This window comes from Akebia trifoliata, chromosome 5 (genome assembly GCF_017979445.1).
Source record: "Akebia trifoliata isolate Shusen 1 chromosome 5, ASM1797944v1, whole genome shotgun sequence".
Classification (NCBI taxonomy): Eukaryota; Viridiplantae; Streptophyta; class Magnoliopsida; order Ranunculales; family Lardizabalaceae; genus Akebia; species Akebia trifoliata.
The window spans coordinates 7,930,170-7,951,812 of record NC_141379.1 but is presented as its reverse complement, the minus strand read 5'-3'; the positions used below and the strand labels follow the sequence as shown (position 1 = coordinate 7,951,812).

General features: G+C 32.6%; 1 long non-coding RNA gene and 1 pseudogene across 2 annotated transcripts; one reads left to right on the top strand and one right to left on the bottom strand.

The window, feature by feature from the left end:
- Window positions 1-170: 170 nt before the first annotated feature.
- On the bottom strand, window positions 171-7,502 carry LOC147401375 (uncharacterized; annotated as a pseudogene). Its single transcript, XR_015178451.1, has 5 exons — window positions 7,387-7,502; window positions 6,036-6,175; window positions 2,226-2,433; window positions 1,865-2,003; window positions 171-457 (listed from the first exon to the last, which is right to left on the bottom strand). The product of XR_015178451.1 is annotated as an uncharacterized LOC147401375 (transcript).
- Window positions 6,121-14,366, top strand: LOC147401374 (uncharacterized). Its single transcript, XR_015178452.1, has 3 exons — window positions 6,121-6,254; window positions 7,353-7,954; window positions 13,934-14,366. It is a non-coding gene; the product is annotated as an uncharacterized LOC147401374 (long non-coding RNA).
- The last annotated feature ends 7,277 nt before the right edge of the window (window positions 14,367-21,643 follow it).

Here is a 21,643-nt window from a genome sequence, read left to right as displayed (position 1 = left end):
AAAAGCAAAAAAAAAAAAAAAGGCTGATTAGATACTGGATGATTGATGAGAGAACTACACAGAAACAAATGCCCCCCAAGGGTTGGCAATGGGGCAGATTCTACAGTGTCCTGATTCAGTACGATCTGAAAAAAGAAATAGGATTCCAAACCAAAGTTTGGATTTCCGGCTTCGTGAAATTTGCAGATCCAATAAAATTTCTAATAGATTTCAAATTAACCCCAACCAATTCCAATAAAAATCCAAAACCAAATTAGGATTCTACCATCTAATTTTGTTCCATCGTCAATTTCATGGTAGATATCTGGGTTTTGAGTGTTTTAAAAACAGGTGTAGCCTTTATTTAATAGGATCCTCCAGCGCCTCTGAGAAAGATCTTCAAAAGCTGATACAGAAATAATGAATATTTGCCATCTTTCCCCAATTGCCCTAGAGCTGGCATATCTAGCAAATTGCACTGCAAGGAAACAACAAGGGAAATGGAGATCTTCAAAGGAAATCAGGGAAAAGAAGTTAAAAGCTAAGAAGCTCGTGGTAGTGCGCATACAGACTGCAAGATCCATGTGATGGGATAACCATGATTAATTAAAAATCTAAGTGGTGAGGTCCATCAAACAAATATTTTGAGCTAATTTAATAATCTAATTATCTCACAAAAAATACGAGACGGTACAATTTAACACAACAGCCTGACAGAGTGACACCTCCTTACAGTTTCAGTATCATGATATCAAATCATGCGATATTATATATGTATCAGTAAGAAGTATAATGATATTAATATCATATGTCCAAAGTCGTGTACATAACATCAAACCAATGTTATGTACACTACTACTTCCAAATTGATACATTAAAAACATGCTTACGATATTATTTTATGAAACAAACAAAGAGAAATATCATCAGGGTTTGCTGCCCCATGTCGCCTTATTCTTCTGATGGCAGTGTTGTTTTTCTGTGGAGCAAACTGTTCAAGAAATTCAAAGGAATTTTTTTTTCAAAGACTTCTTGTAAGATGGGACGGTGTTTGTAATCTTAGTGGGGGGGTAGCATCCTTTGCTTCTGATTGTATTAGTTTTTATTTGTTTTTAAGGATGCTCATCTCGATCTACATTATTTAGTAGTTAATAAAAAGTTATCTTTGCTCATAAAAAAAAAGTATACAAAACCCATTATGAAATCATAGTAACAATGGCATATTTGATGATTCTACTTTCTGGATTTTTCAGGGACGAATAACGGCATACCACAAAAAAAAATTGAAAGGTAAAAAAGGCATGCAGAACTTTCATTTTTAATGATGACTAGCATAAGTTTTTTTTTTCTTTTGATAAATTTCAGTGTAGGTAGGGTTTTTTACCCCAAGTTACTGCAATACCATGGACAGACTTTTGACTTTACCATCTCACCATAGGCAAGTTTTCTCCACAGAAATAAAACCCCACATTAATAATAACCCAAAAAATGACTTCAAACTTTACTAAATTTTGGCAAGGAAGTGATACTTCCAAGGTTGTTTTTGTATGACAATAATTAACGGCAGACATCTCAGCCAATCAAAATCACTGCATTGCCTACATTTGATGCCCTAAGCCATATAAAAATGACCTTGGCCATATAACCTTTCTTATGGTGTACTTCTAATGTGTATATAAGTTATTGAGGCTTGGACTGAGCAGTGGAAAACCTTGCAAAATATATTTGGAGAATGAAGAAAATCGGTGAAGAAAAGTGAAAAGAACACAAATGGGTAATTTCAACATATGCCAAAATTAAGAAATATACAGAGGCAAAATACCACTGTTTAAAAAAAAAAAAATTTTAAACCTTAATTTTTTTTGTAGAACGACAGATCTGATACCTGAAACACATCAGGTGCCTTCACAAATTCCACAATAGCGCATACAGCTTCCTCTTTAGCTTCACTCATGATATTTGCATCTTCACCCGAAAAAGTTTTCAAGTACTTGGTTAGGAAATAGAATGAATCCTTTGCTGAGCTGAAACCAAAAACAAGATTCAAACATGCATTCTAGAATTTGTTAAAAACATACTTGACAGAACATCCAAACATTAGATATCTATACATGGGGAAATTACATCCCTGGATATATTGAGAAACTTGTCGCAGGAAAAAATAATAGGATGATCACCTATTATTTACTTATCCTATAAAAAACAAAAAACAAAAAACAAGAAAAGGAAGAAGGAAAGAAAGATACCTTTTATTTTCTTTTAATATGTTGAAGATTGTGAGAGAGATCTCTCTGATCTAAGTTCCCAATGTTCCATTCTTTCAAGAAGTCGTCCATCTTCTTAAACAAAGGGATGATGTGTTCCATGACTTCTTCTACTGCCAATTTAAGAGCTTTCATATAAACAAAGAACCTGATGTATGGGTTCTCCAGTAGATTGTACAGATTGAACAACCTATATCAAGCAGATTTAAGTGTAAGATATTTTTTTTTAAAGTTATAAAATCCATTAAATCTAAGAAAGTACAAAACATTGAAATAAAATTCCAAAAGCTACAAGGATAATCATCACTGATTAATAATTACATCTTCAAGCGTAATGCAACCCTTTCATTTGGTTGTTGGATGATTGTTGCAGATATAAGCTTCACCATTTCTAGTGCGTCATCCAGACTTTCGGACTTTGTGACAAGGTTACAAATAATAGTGAAGATGAATTCAAGATCAACCAAAAGCAGCAGAAAGCAGGTTTCATTTGATTAAACCAGGAAGCTTCAGTGAGTCATGGTGAGTAGTATTTTAAAAGGCTTAAGCCTCAAGGCAAGGCTTAGCCACCATGCCTTTCAAAATTATTTGAGGCTTCAGCCTCGATCTTGACTTGAAAAAATCAAACCGAACTTCCAATTTTTTAATTCTTTACTTTGCCTTCTTTAAGTTGGGGAGTATTAAGGTCAATAAACAAAAGATTTAGAGAGAAATTTCAATTTTTTTCCTCTTAAAACAAGAAATCTGAATCAAAGATGGTGATCTCAAATCCAAATTTCTTTACGAAAATCAATACCTCTGTTGGCAGTGGATCACGAGCAATGTTCTAGATACCCAACACTCGACTGAGATGTACACTAAACATCTCGACGTATTAAGATACTGTTGTGATGAAAGAAATTATAAGAATTAAAGAATAAAATGCAAAAAAAAAAAAAAAAAAGCAACAAATCATACAGCTTTAGAATGTCAAAGTAGAAAAATAAAAAAAATAAAAAAATTGTTGATCAAAGAGATATGCATAAACAATCCCAAGCCTAAAACTAAAAACAGAATAAAAAAAAGATAGTGAAATGCTCAATAATGGATCTATTGTTCACGAGATCTTTAGAAATCAAAGTGAGGGTTGTTTTGTGTTATGAAAAAACTTCCCCTACAAATAGAACTTAAAGAGGGAGCGGATAAGGGATTGTTTCTATGTACACAAACAATCCCTCCTAAAAAATGAGATAGCTAGGATTCAAAATGTGATACTTAGGAGTTCAAAATGTCACAAGAGAAAAAAAAAATGGTAGAATATCTCCTATTGAATCTATTTACACTTAAACTTATAAGTTCTACTTGTGCATACATATACACACCCCATTCTAATTGCATGCAACATCAGGTAAAAGCTTTATTGCCTAGAAACTTCAATGCATATATATATATAGGGAAATGTTCAGCACCAAACATTTTGGCAAAACATTTTTCAAAACATGGGTTAGAAGTTTTGGAATGGGCTGATTTTTGGTGAGAATGATCTCTACGGTGAGGAGATCATCATCACCAAAAATCAGCCCATTCCAAAACTTCTAACCCCATCAAAAATGGTTTACAAAAAATGGTTGGCCCATTATTTTTCAACTTGTAAACATGGGGCTAGAAGTTTTGGAATGGGCTGATTTATGGTGAGGATGATCTCCTCACCGTAGAGATCATCCTCACCAAAAATCAGCCCATTCCAAAACTTCTAACCAATGTAGGACAAAAATGGTTGGCCAAAATGTTTGGTGTTGAACGGGACCCATATATATATATATATATATATATATATAGAGAGAGAGAGAGAGAGAGAGAGAGAGATGGAACTGCCTTATGGAGCAATTTTAACCAATCCCTAATATTTGTTGTACTATATGGCCATAAACGACTCTAGCAAGACAAGGAGTATTGATACATGATTGTTTCTTGCTACTTCAAACTCTTCAAGAAGGTCCCAAGTCCATGACAGTTCAAGCAATAGGAAGCAGAGATATTTGACCCTCGATTCAAGAAAAGTTTCCTTTTGGTTGCAGATACATTGAACCATTTGTCTCTTTAGAGGGATCTAGGCAATCCCATGGCTCTAGAAAACTATAAGTTATTCCTCGATCAAGCCCTTGTACTTGAACAACCTTAAAGTCAAACATTCAATATGTTGTTCCTTCAAATAGCCTTCATATAATTAGTGTTGAAAAGGAAAACATGATCAATACACTATTACATTGCGATCATTGTATATAGAAAACTTAAGCATGAAGGACTTTGTTTGACATCACATAAACCCACACTCAAAACAAAATTTAGGTAAATTTATACCACGGCTCTTTAATGATTTGATATTCTCTTGATGATATAGCAGCTTTAGTACAATCAGATATCCTTTTTATTTCATTACTAAAACTTTGTACAGGTTCACTGCAAGTCTACAACAACAACTACAATATCTAGAATGAAAAATTCAAGCAATAAAAAAACTATACCTTTTTCTAACACCTTCAACAATATCAAGTCAACTGAAGTAAGCATAAGAGAGGCCAAATCGAACCATCTACCCATTACTATAAATTCTTCAGCTTCCATGCATAGTCTAGCAACTTGTGGCTCTGCAACCTGAGAATTAAGGAAAAAAAGGTAAATATCAAAAGAACTGTAGGGCTCACTTTGCAACAATTTTGTGGGGATAAAAGTCACATCCAGCTACAGCTTTGAGGGGTTAAACTTCCCATCCAGCTACAATTTGGTGGGGACCACCCTACTCACTTTATTGCCTTTCATTTTCATCCCTTCAAATTTATTGTCTTTCCTCTCCTCCCCCTCCCTTTTTCAATAATATCCCTGCAATTTTACTATCCTTCCTCTTTTACCCCCTCTTCAATAATGCCCCTCTAACTTTACTATCTTTCCTCTCCTTTTTTGATACATGGGTATCCAGACTTAGTCCGACAAATCTCATGTGTATCTCTCCTCTTTTACCCCTTTAACCCACTTTATTATCTTTCCTCATCTCCCCCTTTCTTAATAATACCTCTCCAAACTTTATTATTTTTCAGTTTTTAACTCCCTTGACCATAAAGAGGATTCCATTTTTAACTCAATTGTTTTTAATAATACCCCTCCAATTTGACCATCTCCTCTCTAACTTTCTGTTTTTTCATAAGTAAAGTTTCATTGTCAAGAACATGGTGTAAAGAACAAGATTCTAGGATTTGATACATACTCAGCAAGTCTAGTTTGACCCAGTCGATCTGATCCAACACAGCTGAGACAAACCCTCTCAAAACAATTCGATATCAATCAATTGATAAATATTGAAAATAATTGGTTTTTTCTGTTATATGAACTGGACTAATCAATACTACAATTACAAAATCTAATTTTATCTTGATCACAACACTTCTCTCTCTCTCTCTCTGATGGGGAGGGGGAGCAGTATACAGGTGTAATTTGGGTTTTGATTTGAGTATGGTGATAGAGATATCACTCTCACATATTATACATCGTAATTGTTCTACTTTCTAAACAAATTGATTTCTTTGTTCAAAAACCCTAAAAAAATACAAAATTTTCGAATAAAGGAGAAACCTAACGAATCCTTAGAAATAATGACAATTAAAGTAAATCAAACTATTCGAAAGACATCGTAAATGATCAATAAATCCAAGAAGCTTCTATCAAGAATATCGATGAAAAATGATACAAAATCTTCAAAAATACGTAAAATAAAATATACAAAAATTAGAGAGAGACTGAACAACAAAAGTTCAGTACCTCCGGTCCAGCATCTTTCCAAGCGATATCCGACGTGAATTTAATAACGGAAAGCGAGGGATCCTCATCCGAAGTAACCACAATAGTCGCCATTAAGAATCTCGAAACCCTAAACCTAGCTTCGCAGAAACAAGACCACTCTTCGGGAGAAAAAAATAAAGAACACCATAATAAGTAATAACAAGAAAATATGGAATGAACGTATAATAAATTAATAAGGTGCTGTTTGTTAAACTGAAAAAAATAAGTGCTGAATAGCATTAAGCACTGAAACTTATAAGTGCTGAATTTAAGTGTTGAAAAAGTTGTTTGTTTAAATGCTGAATTATATTTGTTACACATTGCTGAAACTGATAAATTGTCTTTGTTACCCTTACAATCATATTATACATTGTTTACATGTTTCAAATGCTTATTTATATCAAACACAATAAAATATATATTCTTATAAAATTAAAAAAATAACTTATTTTTAAATAATAAATAATACTCAAATCTTCAATTTATAAATAATAATTTCTATTTATAAAAGCCCACAAATTTCAAATTAAAAATAATAATGTCCATACAAGTCACCAAAATTGAAATCAACTTTTAAAAAACTTAATTTTGATGAATAATATTCAATGGAAATGAAGGATGTGTAATTATAAAAGCACCCTATGAATTAATAAGGGCAACCCACACTATATCATTTTTTGTCTGTTTTTATATGGATTAAAATTTTTGAAATGAGCAAAAATTTTAGTGAGGATGGTTTATATCGTATAGAGATCATCTTCACCAAAAATCAGTCTATTTTGAAACTTCTAACTCGTTAAAAATAGTTTTCAAAAAAAAAAAATGGAAAATTTACGGTTCTTGAACTTGTTTTGATAGGGTTAGAAGAGTTTCAAGATGTGCTGATTTTTTGTGAGGATAATCTCCTCATTGTAGAGATCATCCTCACCAAAAATCAACTCATTCCAAAACTTTTAACCCATATAAGATAAAAAATTTAGCTATGGTGTGGATTTATTAATTTGTAGGGTGTTTATATTACTTATCCATGGGATATAAGAGGTAATATCTTTTTAAGAATAAGAGCATACTTGTCCATGCTCAAAAAAACAAAGGGCATACTTGTCTGTGTTGAAAAAAGCGAAGTGCTTACCGCTCTCAGCACTTTTTTTCAGCATCAAAATAGTGCTGAATTTTTTTCACTTATTTTCAGCAATAAGCACGAGTAAAACAAACGCGCTATTTTAACAAAAGTGCTGAATTTAATTTTTTTCAGCAATAAGCGCTGAAAAATAGCGCAAACAAACACCACCTAAGTGTTTCTGATTCTTGCGGGAATAAGAAGCACTACTCTATCGTTTGGATATCGGATTCTTTGAAAGAATAACTTTTTAAAAGAGTAAAAATAGTACTTTTAAGAGAAGTGCCGAATTTGATACTTCTCATTTTTATTTTTGCGGAGAGCACTTCTTTCGTTAAACAATTTTGCGCAATTCCAGATTTACCCCCAATTGTTATCGTTTTTTTTAAAACCCTAACAATACGAACAGAACATATCGAAAGAGACTCTCTTCTTCACACGTGAAACAGAGGAGACTCTCGTTCGACGCAACCCTTGATGGAGTCCTCGAGAGTGATCTCTCTCCCTCCGACAATATCTTCTCCCTCGAGCAACTATGGTGGCTAGGTCTCCATCAACGTAATCCCCAACGGAACCTTCTCGTTCGACAGAACCCTCGATAGAGCCCTCGAGAGTGATCTCTCTCCGTCCTACAGATCTTCTCCCTTGGACGACTACAGTGGCTAGTGCCCCATCAACGGAAACCCTCAAGGAACCTCGAGAACCCTTAATGGTGGCGAGATCTCTTTGATATTTGATACCCTCAATAGAACCCTCGACTGAACCTCGACAGAGAGAGGTAACCCTCGTTTGAACTTTCTTTTTGTAAGAGTTCTTTTTCTTATCTTTTTTATTTTTTATTTCCACTTTGAAATTCTCAATCACTTCCCTTCAAATCTGTATTGTAAACAGTTGAATGATCTTGAATTCTATCCGTTCTTCAATGAATTGAGTCCAATTTTGTATCTATCAATTGGGTATTTCTTCTATAACTGATTCTCTAACCATTCTTGAATTTACTTATTTATTTATTTAATTTTTGGTTGAGTTAACTCACTCTGAAGCCTCCTTTGGGAATTTCAGCAAGGGTTTTGGTTTTAAAGTTGAAATGCAAATATCTATTTTAAGTGATTTGAATCTTGGCTATTTAACATTTTGTAGATGAGATACCCACTTTTTAGTTCTGAATGATACCCACATTGTGCTTATTTTCTTATAGATTAATAACCCTTTAAATCATTAAAATAGTTGATTATTTTAAGTTAAAAATCTCCTAACTCAGTTGATGGTCGAGTTTGTATAGATTACAAACACTTAAATCATTAAAAATAATTAGAATTTAATGTCAAAAACCACTAAACAAATTGGCTCGTCCAAGATTTTTATAGTAGTGGACAAGTCATCTCAGATCTTAGATGAGTCAATCTTGACTAAGTCCTCTTGATCTTGGATGAGTTTTAAAATCATGAGAGAGAATTTTATTTAAATTGTACAGAATTATTTTGCCCAAAACAAAAAGAAGAAGAAGAAGAAAGAAACAACTTCATCATAATGGACGTTGTGTCATGGTTTTAAAACTCGTTTGTTATCTTGGTCCAGAGGCGATCGAGTGGGGAGGAGTGTTAATGTGAATCTCACCTCATCACATTTTTTCAACTCATGATGGGCCAATTCAAAACAATACATCAATACTTACATTTCGATCTTTTGAGACATGATTATATCAACTTTTCACTAAAGGCTGAAGTAGATATCAATACACTTCAAATTACAAACTTAACAAAGCAGCAAACAACCTCAAATCAAGGCTTAGACCCATAGCTTAGTTGGTTTGACACATTGCAAAGCAACTTTGAGGTATGTGGGTTCAAGTCTAGCTTATATATATATAAAACTATCAAATTACTTATATATTGAGTTCCAACCATTTCCCCCTCAAACATAGTTGCAACTATAGATCATGTATTGAAAAATATCCTCCTTGAACTCCATTAATATAAATATGGGTTCGTCTTGTTGTTGGGTGATCCACTTGCATATTTCGAATGTGTGCAATAACATTATCATCGACTACACAAGCTTTAGTTTCCATTGCAGTCGAGCTTCTCTCCAAGCCGTTCTTCTTATTTGATGCATTAAGATTGAAACTGCAAGCCTCAACTGCATCTTGGATTGATAAGAACACCGAATCCTTTCCAACTGTTTCGATGAAATTAGATAACATCTACTTTTCTGTCACCTCCATCCCTGGATTTGATATTGCCACCTAAAAAAAAATGATTTAGATTTCCTTTCATTCGAAGCATCGATTGGGAGTAATTAATAGTGGGAGAATCCATTATAGACCTTCATCCCTCTTCCTTCAATGTTTCTTCGCACTTCAGACAACATTTCAAGTCTTGTCATGTCAATAGATGTAACTCCTACAAAAAATGAACAAATGGGCACAATAGTATTAGCTGTTACATATCTAATAAATGACCAAAATGTGCATAATACGCCTCCAAGCCGGAAAAAAACATGTGCAGTACTTCATCCAGTTCGATTGGTTCTTGATCAACATCTCAGTAAGACCCATTGAATGAAAACATTTTTATTTTCATGAGACACGTACCATGCATTTCTAACACTGTTTGTGCTTGCATGTTATACATTGTATACAAGAAAGTAAGTGAAGCTCGTGAACACTAATTTTTGTATTGTACCAAACAAAAGGCTTTTGTTTAGAGAATTTTATTTTTATTTTTTTAATCCTAACCATGGGATTGATGGGTTTTGGGGTGAATGGATTTTTGAAGATGAGGTTGTTGAGGACAATGGGTACAACCATAAAGAAAATTGTTGTATACCTATGGATTGTAAGGGGTATGTGTTAATTGTTGTATACATGGGTTATAGCATTTACACATGCTCAAACCTCCCATCTTACTTGTTTAACTTGCCATTGTAGGGGAATGCAATAATTGTTTCGATGATGTCGATCAGTTCCAGTGACTCATGGATGTAGCAAGTGTGTATAAATCATGTAAAATATGTGTGCCTTCATGACTTATGTTGTTTTCTTTTATCTATTAGTGTCAGTTGGTTTGTTGGGAAAATATTATCATGAATTTTTTTCTTGAGAAATTAACATTAATAAAATAGGTGAAAATAAAGAATCATAATGGGTATTTTTTTTTCAAACGTTATTTTAGCATACCATTTTCAATGTTAATGGTTGTTATATGTAGTTTTTTTTTTTTCTTTTAACTTCTTGAAGATGGACAATATAACATCATGATGGTTCCAGATTCAAATTTCTATTTCATTTTCCTATTTTAGCACGCATTTCTGAATGTTATGTAATATAAACAATGAAACCTACTATAACAAGGTAACGTTGTTATGGCTACTGCTATTATAATGGCCACAACAGTAACACCAGCACACCATTAAACTGTTTTAAAGACCCTTTCAAAACCTTCATTTATATGGATGAGCTAACACTCATCATCTATGCCTAAGATGGTTACACTAGCAATGGAGTTTCTTAGAGTTGAATATGATATCTGATAATCAAATATGGTATCACCACCCAGACTTTACAAACCTACCAAGTTGGTACCATCACAGAACTGTGTATTGTTCTCATACCTGAACGTTATCATAGAGCTCAAACAGTGGAACGGCGAGTAGTTTCAAGTTTTTGGGTACTGCAAAGTACTCCCTTTTCAGACAAATGAACAAAAAAAACAAAAGCCTTTTGTCCTCGACAACCTCATTTTCAAAAACCCATTCACCCTAAAACCCATCAATCCCACGGTTATGATTAAAAAAATAAAAAATAAAATTCTCTAAACTAACCCATCAAAAGGCTTTTTTATTTCTTGCAATTATAATTTCTATTGTAGTTTGTGGTGGATTGGATTATCACAAAATCTAATTTTTAATTTGTTTCCTCATCCGCAGATGTGTTCAATTTTTTTCGTTCTGGCTTTTGAAGATAAAATTTCATGGTTTGCTTATGTTAGAAATCCTCTAATGTTTTTAGATGAATTTATGTTAAAATTAGTCTCATGTTCATTCGAGGACATGGTCTAGGCTTTGATGACATACTGGGGTGCTTAAATTGATAATATTTATATGAACTGTTGCGTGGATGTTAAATTGTGTATTATGCAGGTATTTTTTTATCAGGAAAATTTTATATGTCCATTTTTAAGAAGAGATGCTATTGAAATTTCGATAGAATTATAAAATTTATAAATTTATTTAAATTAAAAATAATTATTTTTTAATATAATTTTATATATATATATATATATATATATATAAAAGTATTCTGATTATTTTTTGTACATTCTGGGTGCATTATCAACATTAAGGGTATTCTTTCTTTCTCTCTCTCTCTCTATTATATTTCTATTTGCTAGATTTATGATTTTATATGAGCATAATCCTAATTGTAAATAATCTTAAGAGTACGTAATACAAGTCATATATCAGACACACATTGTCTTGTCTCTTCTATTGGTTTTAATTCCTATCAAAATTAGTTTGTTGTGATTAATTTAACACATGATTTATTTATGTTTTTAAGATGCCTTCTAAAACAACAAATACGAACAAAGGACAAACAAGTTGCAACACAAAATGACAAGGGTAAAACAAATTGGAGTCCGTATTTACACAAGACTTTTGTTGAACTATGTGTTGAAACAGTTGCGTAAGGTCATAGGAATGTGCCAACTTTAGATAGATTAGGATGGAAGTTTGTTCGAATTGAATTTTTCAAGAAAACAGGATTTAAATTCGAATAAAAATAATTAAAAAATCATTGGATCAAAATAAAATTAGACTGGAAGGCTTGGTGTAACTGGAATCGATTGGAATGGCTATTTTATCATCATGAGCGATGAATGGTGGATTGAACGAGAAATGGTAATACATATTTTTTTAATATATTTAATTTCACTTATTTATGAGAATCTCAATAAATATCTATTTATTAATAGTATTCATCATTTTTTTATAGCAACATTCTGGAGATAATAAGTTTCTCTATAAGGCATTGAAGCACAGAGATGAGTTGGACAAGTTATTTGGCGGTACCACAGCTACCGGATCTCGTGTTCGATCTTCTGTAATGACAAACATGACGAATGAGTCAATTGCTGACGATGATGATGATGATACCCCTGAATACATTCTAACGGCACAAGAAAATATACTTCCAACTCACCCCGATGATGATATTGATGAGTCACCAAATTCAAGACAATCATAGAGAAAGTCGTCAATAAGTAGGGATTCTAGATCAAAACGTAAAAAATGAGGAAAATATGATTTATTCGAGGTTGAATTCAGTCGTTTGGTGGATCTTTTCCAATAAAAAATTCATAGGGATGAATTTCCAAACAAGCAAAAAAAGCTTACTCCCGATGAATGTTTGCCACTTCTTAATAAATTAGTGGATGAGATTCCTATAGGTAGCGATCGATATTGTTATGCGGTATCCAAGTTCGTGGAGAGTGTAGATTTTAGGAATGCCTTCTATAACTTACCGACAAATGATGCTCGTCTATCGTACCTTGATTTTGAATACCGTCGTTATCGTGGTGATCACTAGAGGGTAGCATAATTTTTTTTATGGGTCGATCTTTTATGAACCCTTTTATTGTGGACTATGTGGTTAGCAAAAGTTTGTTTCATGGATTATGGTTTGAATTTATTCTGTATGGATTATGTTTTTATTTATTTTTGGTTTGTGAATTGTTGATTATGTCTTGTGGATTATGAATTATGAATTATGGTTTGGTTATTAAAAATGTTTATTTTAATATTTTATGTAATTATTTATAGATTGATATATTTATGTGATTGTTAATATGAAATATTAAATGATATTTTTTTTTATTAATAATGTAAATAGAAACAAGATAGATTATTCAGATTCAGACGATGAGATTATATGTATGGTTGCACTTGCTGCAGCAAATTATTATAATACGGTTCATAAAAATAAATTAGTTCGACAGTCCAAGACTAATTGTAATTTTACTGAACAAAATTATATGAACTATGTTTTGTCTAGGAATAATGCAATATGTCATGAACAATTTCGAATGGAGAAACATATATTCGAGAAATTATGCAATACTTTACACGAAAGGTGGGTCTCGAAAGAACAATGAACATTTCTTTGGAAGTATCCTTAGGAATGTTCTTAAAAATATTGGGACAAAATGAAGGCATGCGAAGTATTGGTGATCGATTTCAACATTCTGAAGAAACTGTGAGTAGACACTTTTATAGAATCTTATACTTGAATTATGCAAAACTCTCATTGTGCCTCATTTTTTGGATGAGATCCCTTATCAAATTCGCACAAATCGAAGATTTTGACATTTCTTTAAGATAATTTTAAAGTTAAATTCAAAAAAATTATAATGTTTAATTTTTAATATAAAATTTCTTTCTATATGAAGGATTATGTGGAAGCGATTGATGATACTCATATTGGGGCACAAGTTCCAATAGCGAATCAACTTCGATATTTAGGTTGAAAGGGTATAACACAAAATGTAATGGCTGTATGCTCTTTCGATATATTTTTCACATATGTAGTTGTTGGTTGGGAGGGACAAGCAAGTAACGCGAACGTGTTCTTAAAAATCATAAATAATCCTAATTCGAGATTTCCTCACTCTCCGTCAGGCTGGTATTCAAAATTTTACTTATAAGTAAATTCAATTATTTGTTATATATATAAAATAATGAAATTATTATTCATTTGTAGGTAAATATTACTTGGTTGACTCTGACTATCCATTGATGGATGGGTACATGACACCATATAGGTGTGTCTGTTACCATTTACAAGACTTTTGATAGGATGCATGGCAGAAGGAAAAGAAGAAGTTATTTAACCATCTTCATTCCTCATTGCGCAACGTTATAGAGAGGTATTTTAGGGTATTAAAGGCAAGATGGGCAATTCTTAGGGACATGCACACATACTCCATTGATACTCAAAGGGACATCGTCATTGCTTGTATGAGACTACACAATTTCATTCGAAATGAAGTTTTGGCAGATGTTGAGTTTGCTATATACGAAGAATTAGATTATATAGATGAAGCCGTCCCTATGAGTGTAGATGAGCCTGAACCCTCGAGACGTTCACAATGGGAAAGACAGAGAGAAATGGAATGTAGGAGAGAAGTTATAGCTGAAGTTATAAAGGAAGCTTATGATCGATGTGATATAATTATATAATTTTATGATTTAGAAGTTATTATTAACTGAATAAATTATATTTTTATGTAAATTTAGTATGTTTCTACTATATGAACATCTTTGTTTATTAGTATGATGATCACATAAATTTTATTTATGAATGTTTTCTTTTCATTTTACATATGCTGGTGTGATTATTACATATGGTTTTATGTCTGATGATAAAAAAGTTTTATTATATGATAGTTGTTATATTTTTATACAGGTTTTATTTTTCATATGTCTAATATTTATAGGAAGTTCTATCGAATTTTAAAAAAAATAAGAATAAGTATATTTTAAATATAAAATGATGTTATAATGTTTTTATTTAATAAAAACAGTAACTGTTACTTTTTTTTAGCATATGTTGTTGAGTTATAATGTTAAAAATAGTAATTATTACATATAAGGGCATTCTAGTCATTTTAACAGAATACATAATAGTTTCCTAACACAAAACTTTGTGAGAAGTACTTCTGACAATACTTCTCAGATTCTGTATCCAAACGTACAACACGTATCCAGCTACTTCAGACAGTACTTCAGAAAATACTTTTGGAAATACTTATGTTTTAAGTACTTCTGGCTCATGTATCCACACGGGCCAACATTTCAGTTCCTCAAGATTGTAAATAATTAAACACAACTTTCCAGGTTTTAGTAAATAGTTGAGATACTCTTTATGTTTTAAAACTCATGACATGCTCTCTCTAGTCTCTACTAATCTATGGGTGTCACTGGTTCCTATTCAGCTCATAAGGTAATTAGAAATTTTGAACCATAATCATTATATTTTTTAGGTACCGATTCTTGTCAGCGCTGGATCTAAAATAAGTGGAATTGGAACTGCCAAGATTCACAAGTGAACTTCGATTTTGATTCTTAAGAATTGTATGGAAAAAATAACATTTCACATGAACTCTCTAGGGATGTCAATGGGTCGGTTTTGAAGGCACTTGGAAATCATAACCATTATATATTTTTCAGTTTTGGTTATTATTGGATTTTGATTATGGTTCTAAAATAAATGGAATCAATGTTGTGTAAATATCTTGTATTTTGTTGCGCTATATAGGGTTGTGGGGGTATGAAAAGGAAAATCGTATAATATTTTCTCAAGGGGTTTTCTATTTTTGGGGAGTTTTACATATTTCGGTAACTCTCGATTATATAAATAGAGATTTTTAATATTGCAAAACTCGTGAGAAAATAATGATTGTTCTTGTTTTGTTCTGTGGACGTAGGCACACTACCGAACGACGTAAATTCTTGTGTTTTGTTTGATTATGTTCTCTTTGCTATTTCGATTTTATTTCAATCAGATTTGACAAAAACATGGGTACCCATTAGTTCTAATTCTCGAGAATCAAATTAGAAAACATGTATTTCAAATAATTATAAAAAATTCATTTCAATAATAAACATATTATCTCCAAAATTATTAACTTAATTATAATTTGATAAATGAAGATATTTTATTAAAAAAAGGATAATCAAGATTACCTAACCAAGAAAAAAATAAAAGGGTAAAAAACAAAATAGAACTAGCAACCAAGCTCAGGAGCTTCCCGAGCGATTACAAACCTAATCTCACCTTCTCACAAAATCCTCAAAAAACACTCATTTTACTTCCAAAAAAACTGAACTCCAATGGAAGACGAGACCCAAAATGTCAATGATGAGCTTTTGATTTCCAAGCTCTTTAGGCTCAAAAACTCATGTGTTGCTTCTCCCCATAACCCCAACAAATTTCAAATGGGGTAAACGTCCAAAGTTCTCACTTAAGCGCTTCAAAACCTTTCCTCCATTGAGACAAATCCTAAAAAACATCTCAAAACATCCTTGAGAGACAACCTATCACTCTAAACAAAGCCCAAAAAATAGGCCCAAACCTCGGCAGTTAGGGGGCAATGGACAAGAACATGAAATTCATCATCCGCTTTGCAAATACTACAAAAATACTATGAAATGATACGCCTTCTCATCATGTTGTCCAAGGTAAAAATCTTTCCCCTAACTCTAACCCCATATGAAAAGGGAAATCTTAGAAGGAACTATAGTCCCCCAAAGCCCTTTCATGGGAAAAATCTCAAAGGAATGGACTAAAAAGCAACCCCTCCTCCTTAATGTCCAAAATTTCAAATCTTGAACCTCATGATTGCATAGTACATAATCAAGGACATTGACGAGCTTAGAAATGGAATCGACATCACAGTCATTGAACGATTTTCTAAATTCAAAATCCCAAACCCTCTCCCCTTCCCCAAAGAGGGTGTGGTGAAAACGAGGACCCATTTTTTAAAAAGATGGAGTACAACCTAGGAAAATGGTCATTCAATTGGATCGATCCACTCTAAAGATCTTCCCCAAATTGAACTAAGGTACCCCTCCCCACATTGAACCTTTTATCATCTTAAGGAAAAAAGAGGATCTTCTGGATGTCTTTCCAAAATCCACACGCATAAGAAACATTTATCCACCCACTTTCCCAATTGAGAACTCTTTCATCTGGCTCAGTGGTTTCGGAGATCTTGACGCCGTCGTCCTTTCTCCCTTTTGCTACAGAGGACGGTTTGACCCCAAAACGGACGAAATTCGAGGCAAAGTTTCAAAATTCCCTTATATAAATACAGCTGATTTTTTATGATACGGGGTAAAAAAAAGTTAAATGGAAAGAAATTGGGTGGGTTTTGTAAAGAACACGGCTGCGAACGTTTCTCCTTTCTGCGTCGGTCGACGACGGCGAGCCATTTGTCGTGAATCTGAGGTTGAAGTTTTAAAAAAAATAATTTTTTTTAAAAATTTCGTTGGCTATTTTGGACGGGTTGGAGAAGACGAAGAATAAAAAAATTAAAAAAATTTATTTATATAAATTTCGGGATGAAATCAGTATTTCACCTATTGTTTCGTTTAATGATAACTTGACCATCCGGACTCCAAAACTGACAAATGAATACTTTATTTTATCTAATTTTTTATTCCAGATTTAATGGTATGGTCAATTTTTACAAATTATGTTTCTGACAAAAATTTACATTATTTGCCTGAGGTGACCCCTAAAATTGACGTCATTTCGTTTTTGACGATAATTCGACTTTCTAATCTCCAAAATGACAAATAAATAGTCCATGTTCAATAATTTTTCATTACGAACCCAATGGTGTAATCGAATCTTAATAATTCTTTTTCTAGCAAAAAATTATTATTTTAGCCTGGTCCGACTCAATAATTGGGGATTTTACAACTTTTATATTCGGACTCGTATTTGAGCGTGCTTACAAGCTAAAATATATTTTCGATCATTTTGAATCTGATGGTGAGGTCAGATTTCCTTAAAAATGATCAGAAAATTTTTAAAGTTTTACCCCTAAGTCCCACTTTCAAAATTTCTTTCAAAATTTTATTATTTATTTTTCCTCAAGATACGAATTGAAAATTCAAAATTTTACAATTTCATTCTCTTCTTCTTTAAAGAACTAAACCCCCAGCTGATCGAACCAAGGGTTTTCACTCTTTCTTATCAAGATTCATTGCGAACGAATCTGAGTTGATCCTCAACAAAAGAGAAAAAGTTGTCAACGTCGATGTGCTCCACGTTCTAACTACCTTCAATATTTGTTTTCATATCTTTCTTTGCGTCTCTCATCAAAAATAGCGAGTAGGTTTCAATGCCACCTACTCGAAGCTTCATCTAGTTAAAAGGAGACTCGTATTCTATCGTAGAAGAAAATGAGAGTGCCATCATCAAGAGATTCACAAACCTCCATTCGTTTTACACCCAAATCAATCCAACCTCAAGTTATGTGTTATCAACTTTGATTTTCATGTTAGCTCATCACCTCCGACAACCACGATCTTTGATAAGGGACTCTCAATTCCTATTGGTAATTGTAGATTGCGAAAACTTTATCTAAGATTTTTAACAAAACTTGTATTGTGTTTTACAATCATAGAATTTCTTTTCCTTTATTTCAAATTCACACCAAGACCAACATATTTGATGTGTTTTAATCATATTTTAACAAGTTCTATGAAGTGGGATTGTGTATTGACGAATCGTCGAGAAAATCCAAGAAATTTGGTCAAAAAACTAAATTTTCGTGCTGAAAACAATTTGCTATCGGCATCGTCGTTAGAACAAAATTTTTGATCGAAACTGACTTTTACTTTTCTATTGCTTTCCCCACCACTTGTATGTATTTTTGTAGTATTTATTTGAAATTATTTAATGAAATTAAGGTTTTACTCCCTATTTCGAAATAATGGGAATGATTTCAAAATCCAAATCTCAAAGGATCAAAATTCAATTTTTGATTTCAAGAACAAAACGTAAATTTTGACGTTTTTGTTAGATTTTCAAAATCAAATATCTTTTGTGTTATTTTGAATTGAATAATAAAAATTATATGATGTCGAATATTGTATTCAAGGCTTTCATTTTCAAAATTTCATTTTCAATTTAAAGAATTTTAAAAAATTGCATTTCCGACACTTAGCCCAAATTTTCACTAAGCTTTCCTAATTTTGATAGTTTGACTTCGTGTATTTATTAGGACCTTGTTTTGACTAAATTTCGATAGTTTTTTTATTGAATGATCAAAATAAATTTGAAAGTTTGAAAAAGAAATGTTGTGTTAAAAAATTGAATAATGAAAATATTGGAAAAAGAAAAAAAATGGATGAAATGATCAAATGTAAGAATCACGCCCAAGGGGTGATGTCTACATTTTACATTATTGTGTTGTGTGTAGGTTGGTGAACAGTTATCCAAAGATAATGATATCAGTTGTATATTTATTTAATTTATATTAGTATAAGGTGCTAGTTTATGTTTCTACATTGTTATTTATTTTAGGCTGGTGGGCCACTGTTGCATAGTAAAAAATTAAATATCCATTTTCAACCTTGTAATGTTCAATTTTCATTTGTTTTCAAAGAAAATAATATATATATATATTATATAGTTATTTTGTGAGTTGCTAAAGAGCTTGTCAATGCCTGAAGAGATAGTGCGTTGTATCATTTGGAGTGATGTACAGTTGAGACAACCAAGCTCGTACGTGATATGAGATGCATATGATAATGAAGTCACAACTGGAATCCGGATTCATTCATTTCTATTTTTGTGGCGTCCCGCCGAACACTAACACAAATCCCCAAGTCAAATCTCAAGGTACTAGGTGGCATCTCGAAATTTTGGCATGGTCTCCTCTGTTTATATTAGCATTTCAAGGCGTATAACCTGCACTTGATAAACGACATACAATCCTGCATACATACACATAAAATAGAATACTAGCGGAAGCCTATATACGTCTACTAATGTACGAAAGATCAGAGTGCAAAAGAATAACCAGAATACAGGATTATACAATTATTTCTCACTTTAACAAAAGTCCTAACGTTCAGAACAACATCTATAATACTTTTGGACAATTCGATACCATTAGGGGGTATAACCCCAATACTCACCAAGTGACGGACTCGGACTGTCTATCTGACCCACCAGATGATTTTCACTCATGTTCTACACCTGTTTCGCTAAGCTTCGGATCTGAAACTAAAAAAATGGAGAAGGAAATGGTGAGAAACAATGGTTACCCAGTAGGAAATCAAATAATTTCTGCCAATAACATCTCCTAACATGAACGAATAAACATACTGAATCATTTTAAAATATGCAAAATTTTACAGAAAAAACTACGATTAACTGGTACATATAGCCAGGGATGAGCAACTAAATATTTTAAAACTGACATTACATCAATCAACAGTACTTACTATATCATTTTCTTTATATACAAATCTAATTGATCAAATAGAAACATTAAACATGCATTTCATTTTATATATCAAAATAAGGCAACAGATACATAATACACTATGGTAGAGTATTGGAATTAAAGAGTTGGGATTCACGACTGGATCGCTCTCAGTCGGGACATGATGTTACAATTCTTCTCTGGCTTTTAGTTACTGATTTTGTGGTCGATCGCTGCACTTACCACGCTTGGTTGACCATTTATCTAACTCAGGCTGGCTGTTTGACGTGACCGTAAGCAATGGGTCTATTTTCAATGTGTCAAAACGTTCGACTACTATAGATTGTTAGTGATCACTGACTAATCATCTTCGTTTATGCCTATCAGGCATGCATATGATTCCCAAATATACAAACCATTCGTATACGACCACCTTTACATTTTAAGTTCACTAGTAAAGATAGAGAGGAATAACCTGGATTCCAGTTGTGACTCCACTCTCATACGCGTCCCATATCACGTATGAGCTTGGTGGTCCCTACCGTACATCCTAGGATAATACACCACTCCGGATGATATGACGTACTATTCCTTCAGGCATTCACAAACTCTTTAACAGCTCACAAAATAACTACATATATATATTATTATTTTCATTTGAAAACAAAAGAGAAATTAACAATACAAGGTTGAGAATGGATATCCAGTTTCCTACCATGCAAGTGTGGCCACCCAGCCTAAAATAAATAACATAACGGAAAGGTAAACAGCACCTCGACCTAACAGAAATTTAAATAAATATGCAATCAACAATATTATCCCTAGATATCTGTTCACCAACCTACACACAACACAACAACGTAAAATGCAGACATCACCCCTCGGGTGTGACTCTGACATTTTACCGTTTCATACATTTTTCCCTTTTTCTGATTTTTACAGTATTCAATCTCTTCAATAAAATATTCATGAACTCAATATGAGTTCATTTAATACTAAATCACATTTTCCAACTATAGAATTTATTTCTATCAATAATATTGAAAAGGAATATAAATATTATATCAAAACGGGATCCGAGTAGTGCACAAGACCCAATTGATGGAAATAACCCGTTAAAATATCCTACCCACGTATAATTTGTTAAAAATTACAATTAAACATATCAAACATGCAATTTCTGGCGTGAATTTTTAAATAACAAAAAAATTCTATATTTTAGAAATACATCAAAAAAAATTTCGATAAAATCCTAAGTGCAATTTTAACAATCTTCGATTATTAATAGAAATTGAGAGTTCCTTACAATCTCTAAGCGAAAGGATCGAAGCACATGCACAGAAATCGGGGCAATCGGCACGAAAATCGAGATGGATCGAACTTCGAAGTAGCTGATTTTTGAATCTGACCGGTGATTTTGAAGATCTCGACGCTGTCGTCCTTTCTCCCTTCTACGACGGAGGACG